Genomic DNA, 13,616 nt, shown 5'->3' with positions numbered 1-13,616 from the left:
GGTTGAGCCTTCAGCTACCTGAGCCCTCAGCTCTGGAATTCCCACACTTAACCTCTTTGCCTCTCTTTTCTCCGTTAACATGCAACTTATAACCTGTCACTTTGACCAAGAGTTTGGAAATCTGCCCCAACATTGGCTCAATGTCAAATGTTGTTTTAAAAGGCTCCTGTGAAACACTTTGGGACATTATTAAAGGCACCATCTACATGTAAGGTAGAAATATGGGAGACTTTAATTTTCTTTTATAAGAGTTAAAAGTCATAAATTACACTCTTTGCTAAGCTCACAAATGATGCGGTGAATTCTGAAAATTGCCTCAAATTTGACAAAATCGATATGAAATAGAGCAAACAAACCAGAAACGAGGAGTCACAGTCGTACAATAAGGAATTAAATCCCAGCAGAAAATGGGAATTGGGCACATAGGTGGAGGTTTTTGTGGTGTTTAGATTCAGAGCCGTGAAGTAAAATTGAGAGAACAATAGGCTTCTAAACTACAATCTTCATTAATACATTCTGACCTTTTTATGAAACACTTGAGTCCTCAGTCCCCAAAGCTGCTGAGGCACTGTTAATGCAATGCTGATTCGCCTCATCAATGTTTGCATTCTTTGATAGATTGCTTCCAAGGCATGTAAAATAGTCTACATTTGCTCGAACCATGCCATTGATGGTTATTAATGAGAGAGGAACTAACGTACCAGGTGCACAGTGAAAAAGCACTTTCGTTTTGGAAACATCAATAGAGTCTGAATAGATGGTAAGCTTCGAAAAAGCTGTGTCGGATCGTTTGAAGATCATTGACAGAATGGGCAATAATTCTACAGTCATCGACATATTGGAGATCGATGATGATGGCAGTGAGAACTTTTGTCTTTGCCTGCAAGTGCTTCAGATTGAAAGCTTGCCATATAGTTAGTATTTGATTTCTACATAACAGGATAGATTGAAAGAAGCTCAGGATAGAAAATCACGAGGGAAATTGCAGAAAAGGATCAATGCACTAACACATCCCTATTTCACTCGAGTTTCAATGTGGAAGTATTCAGACATGGACCCTTCAATCCATGTTGTTGGAATAACTGAGACCAACTTTCAGAGCCAGCAAAAGTTTCCATAGACTATTATCTGAATCCTAAGCCTCAGCAACATTGGAGGATCACAATGCAGGTCAGTGCACTGCAAATAATCCGGCTGCACAATTTGACTCTGTAACAGCAGTCAATTTGTTTTCCCTGAAAGAAATTCATTAAAAATTGTAAAATTACTTTCCATAACAGTTCAAATTGGACGCTGTCGGAAGTCCATTACAGTCCAAGCTCTTTCCATACAGAATGTGGCACTCTGAGGTACCTCAATTGCACTTGTCATGCCTCGTACAGGCAGATCTTATTATGAACTTTCAGTCAATACTTTCTTAAATTGGACGTAAACAAGCTGTTAATAAGGCTGCCGTAAGGCTGCCGCAAATCATGTGACTTTGGCATGTGGATGAAAGACAAATACCTCATTAACTATTTGAGGCACTCTCAATTACGACACGATTAGGTCAGTAATCAAAGGCTTTAATAAGCAGTGAACAATGGCAGCCTCCATGAGAAGTGTGCTCGCAAAATGGAGTCTCATCTTAAGTACTGTTTCCCAGGGGGCGTAGCCAGAGGCGGAGTCCCCCAGGGTTCCAAGCCTCTTAAAGGGGCAATGTATTCCAATCATCACAAGCCTCTTAAAGGGGCAAGGTATTCCGATCATCACACTATTGACATAGATGAGGGTACCTTGAAGCCATTTGTGGAATTCATACTCTCATTGTTCAAAGATGGACCAACACTTAAAGTGTATGGACTTTCCAGACTGTCTGCCTGCATGTTTTAGACCGGACAAAGGGGATAAACAAAACTCAATGGCCGCTATCAACTTCACATTGTATCATAATGGCCGTCCCATCCAAACCAGACTTGGTTGGCCTCAGAAGTGTTAACCCAGCAGTCATATGATCGAGGCTGGTTTCAGCTATTGCCCTAACTGACTCCAGATTTGATCAGAAAGCTTTCTGATTCTTGCTCCTTGATGGAAAAGTGTGCTATGGTATGATGTGATGCACATATATATTTGTGGGCATTTCTTAAACTGCTGTTCGTCACTATCCACCCATAATCCCATGATTCAAAACACAGCAGCATCCTACAGATCAGATCTGTCTACATAGCCTCCAAGTTATCATTATAGGTTTCATCTTCAAATAAATAACTCACAATGTTGCTTTTGTTGTATGATCGGTAATTTTGCGGTAAACTATTGATGTCTGTGTGAAGTACCAACAGTTTTGGTGCTGGAAGTGCCAGTTTAGGAAGCGAATGCTGTCCCGGTCACTTCCACTTACTTCCAGTGTAGCCTCTGGCAATCGCCATCTTGGGGAGGGATTTACATGCGTGAGCCGAAGCGTGCAGAGTAAGGCATGTCGCGACATCAGTTCCATCTCTTGCTGATTGATGTCAAGGTGCCATTTTCAAACAAGCCAATCTAGCCAACGCTCTCTGTTGAAGGTGCAAAGCCGAACATGCAAGCAAGAGCACAAACGACAGCCCCCACCAACACCGCCCCTCCACCAGAGCTATTTAAAGATATCATCAACAAGCTGCAGATTATTGCTGAATACTTTCTATTGGCTTGGTTTGTGGAAGTGCAAGTGCTGTGTTCGAAAGAAATGAACAGAGAGTGACGCTGGCTACTGGGGAACAGATTGGTTGTTGCTGAAAGGGCTGTGACTGCACCAGCAAATATCAGCCACAAGGGCTATAGTTACAGACTCCCTTGGACTTGTAGCACCAGAGAAGGGTGAAGCAAAGGCTGCTCAAAGATAGAATAGAAGGGAGAAGGGCTCTTCACAGAAGGTTCAAAGTCTATGATTCACCAAGCAGGAGCTCCCAGAATGCTACCATCTCTTGGAATCAGACCTGCAGTCTCAGGTCAGGGCGAGGACAGAGTCGTTGTAAAAGTGACAATGGTTGTGGTGATTGTCCCTTTAAGGGCAACACAGCAGAGTAAGGTTTTAGATTAGACAGGCAGCATGGTCGGTGAGGCTTGGAGGAATGAAGGGCCTGCTCCTGTACTGTACTTTTCTTTGTTCTTTGTTCTTTGTAAACACCTCACTCCCACTCTTAGAAATTTTACTTGGAGTCCACAAGCTTTCTTGTTACTCAACAGCTCGCTTGTTCTTTGTACTTTCTTGAGGGTCGATGAATTATTTAATTCAGTTGCAGCATTGTATTGGGGTGACTGGTCGATTAGTTATGGAGTGAATCTGGACTTGCAAGGAAAATTCTAAGTCTAGTAAGAGATAACTTGAGCACGATCCAACGGAAATGAAACAGAGTCCCGTGTCGAACGTTTCCGCCGGGTGTTACCTGGCACCTGCAGCGCCGATAATGACCCCGCATTTGAATGGGACTGTGCTTCATTACGGAGCCTCAGCAAGGAATGTCCTGCAGAGGCCGTACTCAGTCCCATTTCCTGCACTAACAAGCTCCATCGCCAGTGCAGAAAGTGATCGAGGCACCACCGTGGCCTCTGGATATCCCCAACACCCCTATCAGGGGGTTATCGCCCCACTACACCCCACATCATAAGGGCATTCCGAATCCATTTCTTCAATGTGGGCAAAGTTTCACCCAAGCATCTTGGCACTGCCAGTCTGGTATTCTGGTAGTGCTTCTGCTAGTGCCACCTGAGCACCCTGGCAGTACCAAGGTGGACCAGGTGACATCAAGGGTGCCAGTGATGACCCTTCCCAGAGCCCAACCACCTAAAGGCCCATGATAGCCTGGGAAACACCCCTGAGTGCCAGTACGCCTGGTCGACATTGGTCCGGCAGGTCCCCGCACGATAGGCGCCGCTGGTACACATAAGGCCCGATGTGACATATCCTTCCCACCTCCTGCTGGGCCTGTTGTGCGGCCGACTCTCCATCGTCACTGGTTGGCCACTGCTCCTCTGGGGAATGTTCCTGTTCAGCAAGGTCCTCCCCGAACAGTTCCTGCTCGTGCAGCCTCATTGCATCCGCTAAGGCCGTGGCAGCTGTGCAGATGCCAGCCACATTTTCTGCAGGGGGTAAAGGGCAGACATGTTAGCATGGTGAGTATTCCTGTGACCAACGGGCTACATGGTGGCCATCGCCTGCACTGTGCCTCTTCCCCCACGTTACCCCTCATCCCCACCCCCACCCTTGGCCGTTCTGTCTGACATTTTGCCCTCCGAACCATACCCCTGGCCCCGTTGGTGCCTGGCACAGGGGGCATCTAGCCCCATCACCCGTCCCTGCCTGCAGAGGTACTGGTGGCTGCCACTACCCATGGAAGTGGTCCTCAACAGCCCCTGTCCTGCGCACTCCTGTACGGCCTGCTATGTGGTTATCCTTGGGTGGGCAGTGTGATACCACACCAGCAGGGTGATGCTAGGGTGTGGAGGAGTCGGGGGGTTGGACAGTGTGCCACCAACCAGCGCCATGCTTGGTGGCATGCATGCACGAGTGGGGCTTGGCTAGGAGGGTGGGCACCTGTTGGGACCATAGCTGCTGTGTGCTGTGGGTCCTATGTGTGGCGCACCTGCCTACGTGTCTGGGGGCAGGGGCGCAGTGGGCAGGCAGGACTTGTTGACAGCCGGTGGTCCTGCAGGGTGGGCTAGCTGATGGTGTCACTGGGTAGTGTTTGCCACCTGAGGGGCAATGTGCCAGGGAAGGTGCTGACAGCCACGGTGAATCCGTTCACTGGTCATGCACACTCCACAGCTCCCCTGCTGGCCCTGCAATAGGGCAAGTCCTCGGATGGATACACTGTGGCGTGCTAACACCTGGCCAAAGGCTGCGCTGGACCACGCCCAGCCCGTGGATGGGTCGACTGCAGTCTGTGGGCTCCCAGGAAAATGGTCTGTGGCCGGTGGCTCTCTGCGTATCTATGGGCCACAGTGGGCACTCAGTGGGGTGCAGAGCAAGATGGTTACCATGCAGACCACAGCGATGGTGGTCCGTGCCTGGACATCTCAGAGCCCATGGCCCGTCACCTGGTCATCCCCCGTTACTTACCCTAGCCCTGGCCGATGCCCCCTCCAGCCAGTGTCACAACCGGCAACCCATGGTTGTGCCTTTGGAAACTTGGGGCAGGATTCTCCGGTTGCCGACGCCAAAATCGTGTTCGGCGATTGGCCAGAGAATCCCCATTGGCGCCGCAATCGGGGGTGGTGCTGCTTTTGCGATGCTCCGATTCTCCAAAACTGCGTACTCATAGAGTATAGCACATGCTGTCGGGACGGCCTCAGGACGTTACACGAGACTGTCCCCGCCCCGCTGCTCCGCCCCCCATGGGCCGAGTTTCCAACGACATGAGATGTTTGTGCTATTTATTTTCAGGAATCCGACGTGGCAGCTGCGGACTAAGCCCAGCGCCGCGACAGTCGGGGGGAGGAGCGCATCCGCAGACAGGCGGTGGCTTGGCAGCGGCTGGGAGCACTGGGGGTGGGGGGGGGGGGTGGGGGGGGGGGGAGAGTAGTCCGGGTATGGCGAGCCTGGCCAAATTGGACCCGCCAATTCTCTGGCTGTATCCGCAGCTAGAGCCGGGTGGTTTGAGCTGCTTGCCTGCTAGCCCCCCACCAGACGGTGCGACAGCACTGACCTCACTGTGTGACTGCCCTGACCTCAGGTGTGACAGCCCTGACCTCACTGTGTGACAGCCCTGACCTCACTGTGTGACTGCCCTGACCTCACGGTGTGACAGCACTGACCTCACTGTGTGACAGCCCTGACCTCACTGTGTGACTGCCCTGACCTCAGGTGTGACAGCCCTGACCTCACTGTGTGACTGCCCTGACCTCACTGTGTGACAGCCCTGACCTCACTGTGTGACTGCCCTGACCTCAGGTGTGACAGCCCTGACCTCACTGTGTGACAGCCCTGACCTCACTGTGTGACTGCCCTGACCTCACTGTGTGACAGCCCTGACCTCACTGTGTGACAGCACTGACCTCACGGTGTGACAGCCCTGACCTCACTGTGTGACTGCCCTGACCTCAGGTGTGACAGCCCTGACCTCACTGTGTGACAGCCCTGACCTCACTGTGTGACAGCCCTGACCTCACTGTGCAACTGCCCTGACCTCACTGTGTGACAGCCCTGACCTCACGGTGTGACAGCACTGACCTCACGGTGTGACTGCCCTGACCTCACTGTGTGACAGCACTGACCTCACTGTGTGACTGCCCTGACCTCACGGTGTGACAGCACTGACCTCACGGTGTGACAGCACTGACCTCACGGTGTGACTGCCCTGACCTCACTGTGTGACAGCCCTGACCTCACGGTGTGACTGCCCTGACCTCACGGTGTGACAGCCCTGACCTCACTGTGTGACAGCCCTGACCTCACTGTGTGACTGCCCTGACCTCACTGTGTGACAGCCCTGACCTCACGGTGTGACTGCCCTGACCTCACTGTGTGACAGCACTGACCTCACTGTGTGACTGCCCTGACCTCACGGTGTGACTGCCCTGACCTCACTGTGTGACAGCACTGACCTCACTGTGTGACTGCCCTGACCTCACGGTATGACAGCCCTGACCTCACTGTGTGACAGCACTGACCTCACTGTGTGACAGCCCTGACCTCACGGTAAGCCTGCCCTGACCTCACGGTGTGACAGCCCTGACCTCACGGTGTGACAGCACTGACCTCACGGTGTGACAGCACTGACCTCACTGTGTGACAGCACTGACCTCACGGTGTGACTGCCCTGACCTCACTGTGTGACAGCCCTGACCTCACGGTGTGACTGCACTGACCTCACGGTGTGACTGCCCTGACCTCATGGTGTGACAGCCCTGACCTCACTGTGTGACAGCCCTGACCTCACTGTGTGACTGCCCTGACCTCACGGTGTGACTGCCCTGACCTCACGGTAAGCCTGCCCTGACCTCACGGTGTGACAGCACTGACCTCACGGTAAGCCTGACCTGACCTCACGGTGTGACTGCCCTGACCTCACGGTGTGACAGCCCTGACCTCACTGTGTGACAGCCCTGACCTCACGGTGTGACTGCCCTGACCTCACTGTGTGACAGCCCTGACCTCACTGTGTGACTGCCCTGACCTCACTGTGCAACTGCCCTGACCTCACTGTGTGATTGCCCTGACCTCACGGTGTGACAGCACTGACCTCACGGTGTGACAGCACTGACCTCACTGTGTGATTGCCCTGACCTCACTGTGTGACTGCCCTGACCTCACTGTGTGATTGCCCTGACCTCACTGTGTGACTGCCCTGACCTCACTGTGTGACAGCCCTGACCTCACTGTGTGACAGCCCTGACCTCACTGTGTGACAGCACTGACCTCACTGTGCAACTGCCCTGACCTCACGGTAAGCCTGACCTGACCTCACTGTGTGACTGCACTGACCTCACGGTGCAACTGCCCTGACCTCACGGTAAGCCTGACCTGACCTCACGGTGTGACAGCACTGACCTCATGGCGTAACTGCTCTGACATCATGGTGCGGCAGACCTGACCTCATGATGTGACACCCCTGACCTCACGGAGCAACTGGCTTGACCTCACAGTACAACTACCCTGACGTTACGGTGCGACAGCCCTGACCTCACGGTTTGACAGCACTGACCTCACTGTGTGTCTGCCCAGACCTCACGTTGCCACACCCCTGACCTCATGATGGGACAGCCCTGACCTCACAGTGCGCCATCCCTGACCTCCTGATGCGCCTGCACTGGCCTCACAGTGGAGCTGCCCTGACCTCACAGTGGAGCTGCCCTGACCTCACAGTGGAGCTGCCCTGACCTCACAGTGGAGCTGCTCTGACCTCACAGTGGAGCTGCTCTGACCTCACAGGCACCTGCCCTGACCTCACGGTGTGGATGCCCTGGCTTCATAGTGGAGCTACCCTGACCTCACAGTGGAGCTGCCCTGACCTCACGGTGCGCCTGCCGTGACCTCACGGTGCGCCTGCCCTGACCTCACGGGGCGCCTGCCCTGACCTCAGAGTGGAGCTGCCCTAACCTCACAGTGGAGCTGCCCTGACCGCACAATGCGCCTGCCCTGACCTCACAGTGGAGCTGCCCTTCCCTCACAGTGGAGCTGCCCTGACCGCACAATGCGCCTGCCCTGACCTCACAGTGGAGCTGCCCTGGCCTCACAGTGGAGCTGCCCTGGCCTCACAGTGGAGCTGCCCTTCCCTCACAGTGGAGCTGCCCTGACCTCACGGTGCGCCTGCCCTGACCTCACAGTGGAGCTGCCCTTCCCTCACAGTGGAGCTGCTCTGACCTCACAGTGAAGCTGCCCTTCCCTCACAGTGGAGCTGCCCTGACCGCACAATGCGCCTGCCCTGACCTCACAGTGAAGCTGCCCTTCCCTCACAGTGGAGCTGCCCTGACCGCACAATGCGCCTGCCCTGACCTCACAGTGAAGCTGCCCTTCCCTCACAGTGGAGCTGCCCTGACCGCACAATGCGCCTGCCCTGACCTCACAGTGGAGCTGCCCTTCCCTCACAGTGGAGCTGCCCTGACCGCACAATGCGCCTGCCCTGACCTCACAGTGGAGCTGCCCTGACCTCACAGTGGAGCTGCCCTGGCCTCACAGTGGAGCTGCCCTGGCCTCACAGTGGAGCTGCTCTGACCTCACAGTGAAGCTGCCCTGACTTCACAATGGAGCTGCCCTGACCTCACGGTGCGCCTGCCCTGACCTCACAGTGGAGCTGCCCTGGCCTCACAGTGGAGCTGCCCTGGCCTCACAGTGGAGCTGCCCTGACCTCACAGTGGAGCTGCCCTGGCCTCACAGTGGAGCTGCCCTGGCCTCACAGTGGAGCTGCTCTGACCTCACAGTGAAGCTGGCCTGACTTCACAATGGAGCTGCCTGACCTCACAGTGGAGCTGCCCAGGTCTTAGACGCAGGCTGCCCTGGCCTGTACATTTTGTCTGTTCTGCACTATACAGCATTAATATTCTGAAAATCAATGTATGCCTTAGGTCTTTCCCTCTGTTTCTCAGTTTTTACTTTGAATTAAATTGCATTGTTTTGTCAATGACAAAATAATATTATTCAGTAAATGAACGGGAGCAACAGAAAACTATTATGAAGACCAATGACAAGATTTAAATATACAAATATAATACAAGTTATGTTCTTAATGGTGGCATGGTAGTGCAGTGGTTAGCACTGCTGCTCACAGTGCCGAGGACCTGCTTACGATCTGGGCCCGGGTCACTGTCGATGTGGACTTTGCACATTCTCCCCGTGTCTGCGTCGATCTCACCCAAAAAGGTGTGCAAGGTAGGTGGATTGGCCACGCTAAATTGCCCCATAATTGGAAAAATTAACAAAAAAGTTATGCTCTCAAGAGACAAATTCGTGCCTTTAATAAAGCATCTTTCACATACCAGGACAACCCAAATTGCCTTACAGAAAATTAATTACCTGTGTGGTATAATCACTATTGTAATGTAAGAAATACACTGCCGCCAATTTGTACACAGCAAGTTCCCACAATCAGCAATGTGTTGATGACCAGTTTGTTTTAATGATGTTAGTTGCGGTGTAAGTATTGTCCAGGGAGTCCAGCCCCTCTTCTTTAATATAATAGCAAAAGATCTTTAATATCACTGTAGGTGTTCCTCAGGATAGTATCCTCGGCCCAACCATCTTCAGCTGCTCCAACGATGACCTCCCTTCCATCATAAGGCCAGAAGTGGGGATGTTTGCAGATGTCTGCACAATGTTCAGCACCATTCAGATACTGAAGCATTCTGTGTCCAAATGCAGCAAGACCTGGACAATATCCAGGCTTGGGCTGACAAGTAGCAAGTTAAATTCACACCACACAAGTGTCAGGTAATGGCCATCTTCCCACAAGAGAGGATCTAACCATTGCCCTATGACATTCAACGGCATTACTCCTGCATAAGCACCATCCTGCGGGTGACCATTGATCAGAAACTGAACTGGACTAACCATATTAATACTGAGGCTACCAGGACAGGTCAAAGGCTAGAAACCCTGCAGCGAGTAACTCTCCTCCTGACTCCGCAAAGACTGTCCACCATCTACGAGGCACAAGTCAGGAGTGTAATGGAATTCCCTCCATTGACGTGGATGAGTGCAGCTCCAACAACACTCAAGAAGCTCAACACCATCCAGGACAAAGCAGCTGTTTGATTGTTCCCCTTCCAGAAATATTCAAACCCTCCACCACTGACGAACAGTCTTGTGTACCATCGACAAAATGCACTGCAGTAAATTGTCAACGTTCCTGTGAGGAGCAGCATACACCTGGAAACCCCACTACCTGGAGGTTACTCTCCAATTCACTCACCACCCTGACTTGGGAATATACTGACTCTCATTGGGTCAAAACACTGGAACTCGCTCCCTCACAGCACTGTGGGTGTCGCTACACCTCAGGAAACTGCAACGGTTCAAGGAAGCAATTCACCAACACCTGTTGAAGGACAACTATGGATGGGCAATAAATGCTGGCCTAACCAGCAATGCCCACATCCCGCAAAAAACAAATTTAAAAAGAAATCCATCCATGAGAGGGAAGATAGGACTTGGGCTTAATGTCTCATCCAAAACAGAGCATCTCTGACAGTGCAACACTCCCTCAGTTCTGGTCAGCCTAGATGATATACAACAGCCTGTGGAACCTGGCTTGAACCAACAGCCTTCTTACTCAGTAATGAGAGTAGTTCCACAATACGGCAACTTGGTTCTTTAATATCTATTTGTTATAATTTCTGTGCTTCCAATCTGGGACTCATCACATAATCTGTTGTTATCAAATGGCAGCAGGGTAGCATAGTGATTAGCACAGATGCTTCACAGCACCAGGGTCCCAGGTTCGATTCCCGGTTGGGTCATTGTCTGTGCGGAGTCTGCGCATTCTCTCCGTGCCTGCGTGGGTTTCCACCGGGTGCTCCGGTTTCCTCTCCCACAGTCCAAAGATGTGCAGGTTAGGTGGATTGAATTTGCTAAATTGCCCTTAGTGTCCAAAAAGGTTAAGTGGGGGTTACTGGGTTATGGAGATAGGGTAGATACGTGTGCTTGAGTAGGATGCTGTTTGTAAGGGCCGGTGCAGACTCGTTGGGCTGAATGGCCTCCTTCTGCACTGTAAATTCTATGATTCTATGGCAGATTAATCTCTGTGAGTTTAAGTCCAAGAGAAAGTGTGGTTCTGCATTTTTATAATCATCTTTACAAATTTAAGGTATAACATGATTCGTTTTGGATTAAACAATGAATCGGTCATTTGACAACATAGCAGTATTTCTAGAAAAAAGCAATCACTAGTATGCCCAAATGGTATAAGCCTACCACTTTAAATAGCATTTTTAACATTTAACCGCACAACGATTATAATTCAGAATATGTTGTTGCTAGACAATTCAATTAGCACAAAGCAAGCAAGGAATGTTCTTTCTGTTTGTATAATGCCAATAACCACACAGTGTATTCAAACTGCTGATGGGCTCTGCCTCCCCATGGTGGCTAAAAGGGATTAGAGAGCCCAATTGCTAATCCTGTTCTCATTTCCAAAGGAAATGCAAAGTAATATCTGTAAATTATTCTCAGATCTATCATGCCTCACTGCAAAATAATAGAAAATATCAATTCCAGAGTATACTTATTCAAACACAAACCTCTTACTAGCCATTAAGATCATTTGGGGCTATTTTCTGAGTGTTCTTCCTGCAGCATTAATGTCTAATGTGTATTTCTGTAACCAACGTAGAATTGTGAAGGAAGTGAAACTGGAAATTTGCAATGGGAGTAAATTATTTTTCCCCATCTATTGCAAATTACTTCAACATTTCCTCTTTGTTATTTCAAGATTAACAATCTCCTCAATGCGCAGAAGTGTGAACTGATGCATTTTAGTAGGAAGAACGTAGAGATAATATAAAATAACAGGTGAAATTCTTAAAGGTGTACAGGAGCAGAGATACCTGGGAGTTTTTCTGCATACATCAATGAAGGTGGCAGGACAAGTGGAGACACTAATTAATAAAGCCTGTAACATTCTGGGCTTTATTAATAGAGGCATAGAGTACAAGAAGAAGGAGATAATGCTGAACTTATAGACACTAGTTAGACCTCAGATGGACTCTTGTGTACAGTTCTGGGTGCCACACTAGAAGATGGATGTGAACACATTGGCAAAAATATAGAAGAGGTTTACACAAATTGGCTCCAGAGACAAAACTTCAGTTATGAGAATAGATTGGAGAGATGCGAACTGCTCTCCTTGGAGTGAAGACGACGAAGAGGAGACTTGATAGAGATTTTCAAAATCATGAAGGGGCTGGACAGAGTACATCGGGAGAAATTATTCCTGTTCAATAAAGGATCAAAACCGAGGGGGCACAGATCTAAAATGATTTGCAAAATGATCAAATGTGATGTGAGGAAAAAACATTTTCACACAATGAGTATTTTTATTCTGGAATGCACTGCCTAGGACTGTGGTTGAGGCAGGTTTGATTGAAGCATTCAGAAGGGCAATAGATTATTATTTGGATATGTACAGGGGTACAGGGAAAAGACAGGGAATAGCACTAATTTATGATGTTTGTTTGGAGGTGTGGTGCAGATACAATGAGGCAAGAGGCCTCCTTCTGTGCCATAACAATTCTGTGATTAACATCTCCTCCACCCTGCCACTTTCCACCCCCTGCTCTGCCTCACCCTATTGATTAGATAATTTAGATAATCAGTGCTGGAAAAATGATATGAAAACAAAATGTTTACATCATCTCCAGACAAAGAGAAAAGCTGATTTTTCACAGGTTTAAGTTCACATTTTGAGAGGTTGTGTCTTTGCACAGGTCCCACTAAATGATGTGTCTTAATCCCAATGCTAGAGTCGCAGACACAGTAAATCTGGGGCTATATCTGTTACTGCAAAAAGGAATTACTTGATTATGTTCAATGATGTTAAATGACATCACTGTCATCACAGTCTTCACCACTGATATTCTGTGGGTTTGGGGTGGGGAGCAGGTATGTGGCAAGTGACTAACCTCCTGCCTTGCAAATCCTCTTTGCCATTTGAGGTCCTGGCCCAAAGCCTGCTGGGAAATATGACCAAGTAAAGGGGACACTAAGCCTTCTGGGAAATGTGGCCAAGTAGCAGAGACACAGAAAAAACAAAAAGACACATTAAGAGCTGAGAGAACAGATTCTGCAACAAGAAATATGGCAGCAGATGGTGGCACCCGATTGTAAGATTGATTGTTATCGAATAAATATGCCAGAGGCGAGAGATGGAAACAAGGTCTGGGAACGTTCACCCAGGAATAGGAAGGATTAGAGGTAAGTGGGTGCAAGCCATAAAAATTAACATTTGCTGTTGTCTGTCCGATGAAAGGGGAGGTTGCCATTGGTTACATGTAGGAATGCATGTGAGCAGTCAGCCCACAGTCCCAAGGAAATATAAATATCGATGCAGAAGTGACCAAGGTAGGCGAAGAACAATCGCAGAAGAAGACCACAGGCCTCCAGCTTGAAGATGGAGTCTGATCCACCCTTGGGCCTGGCAAGTGCGATTGATTGGTGAAGTCTCCAC

This window comes from Scyliorhinus canicula, chromosome 6, assembly GCF_902713615.1.
Source record: "Scyliorhinus canicula chromosome 6, sScyCan1.1, whole genome shotgun sequence".
Taxonomy (NCBI): domain Eukaryota; kingdom Metazoa; phylum Chordata; class Chondrichthyes; order Carcharhiniformes; family Scyliorhinidae; genus Scyliorhinus; species Scyliorhinus canicula.
This window is presented reverse-complemented; position numbering follows the sequence as displayed.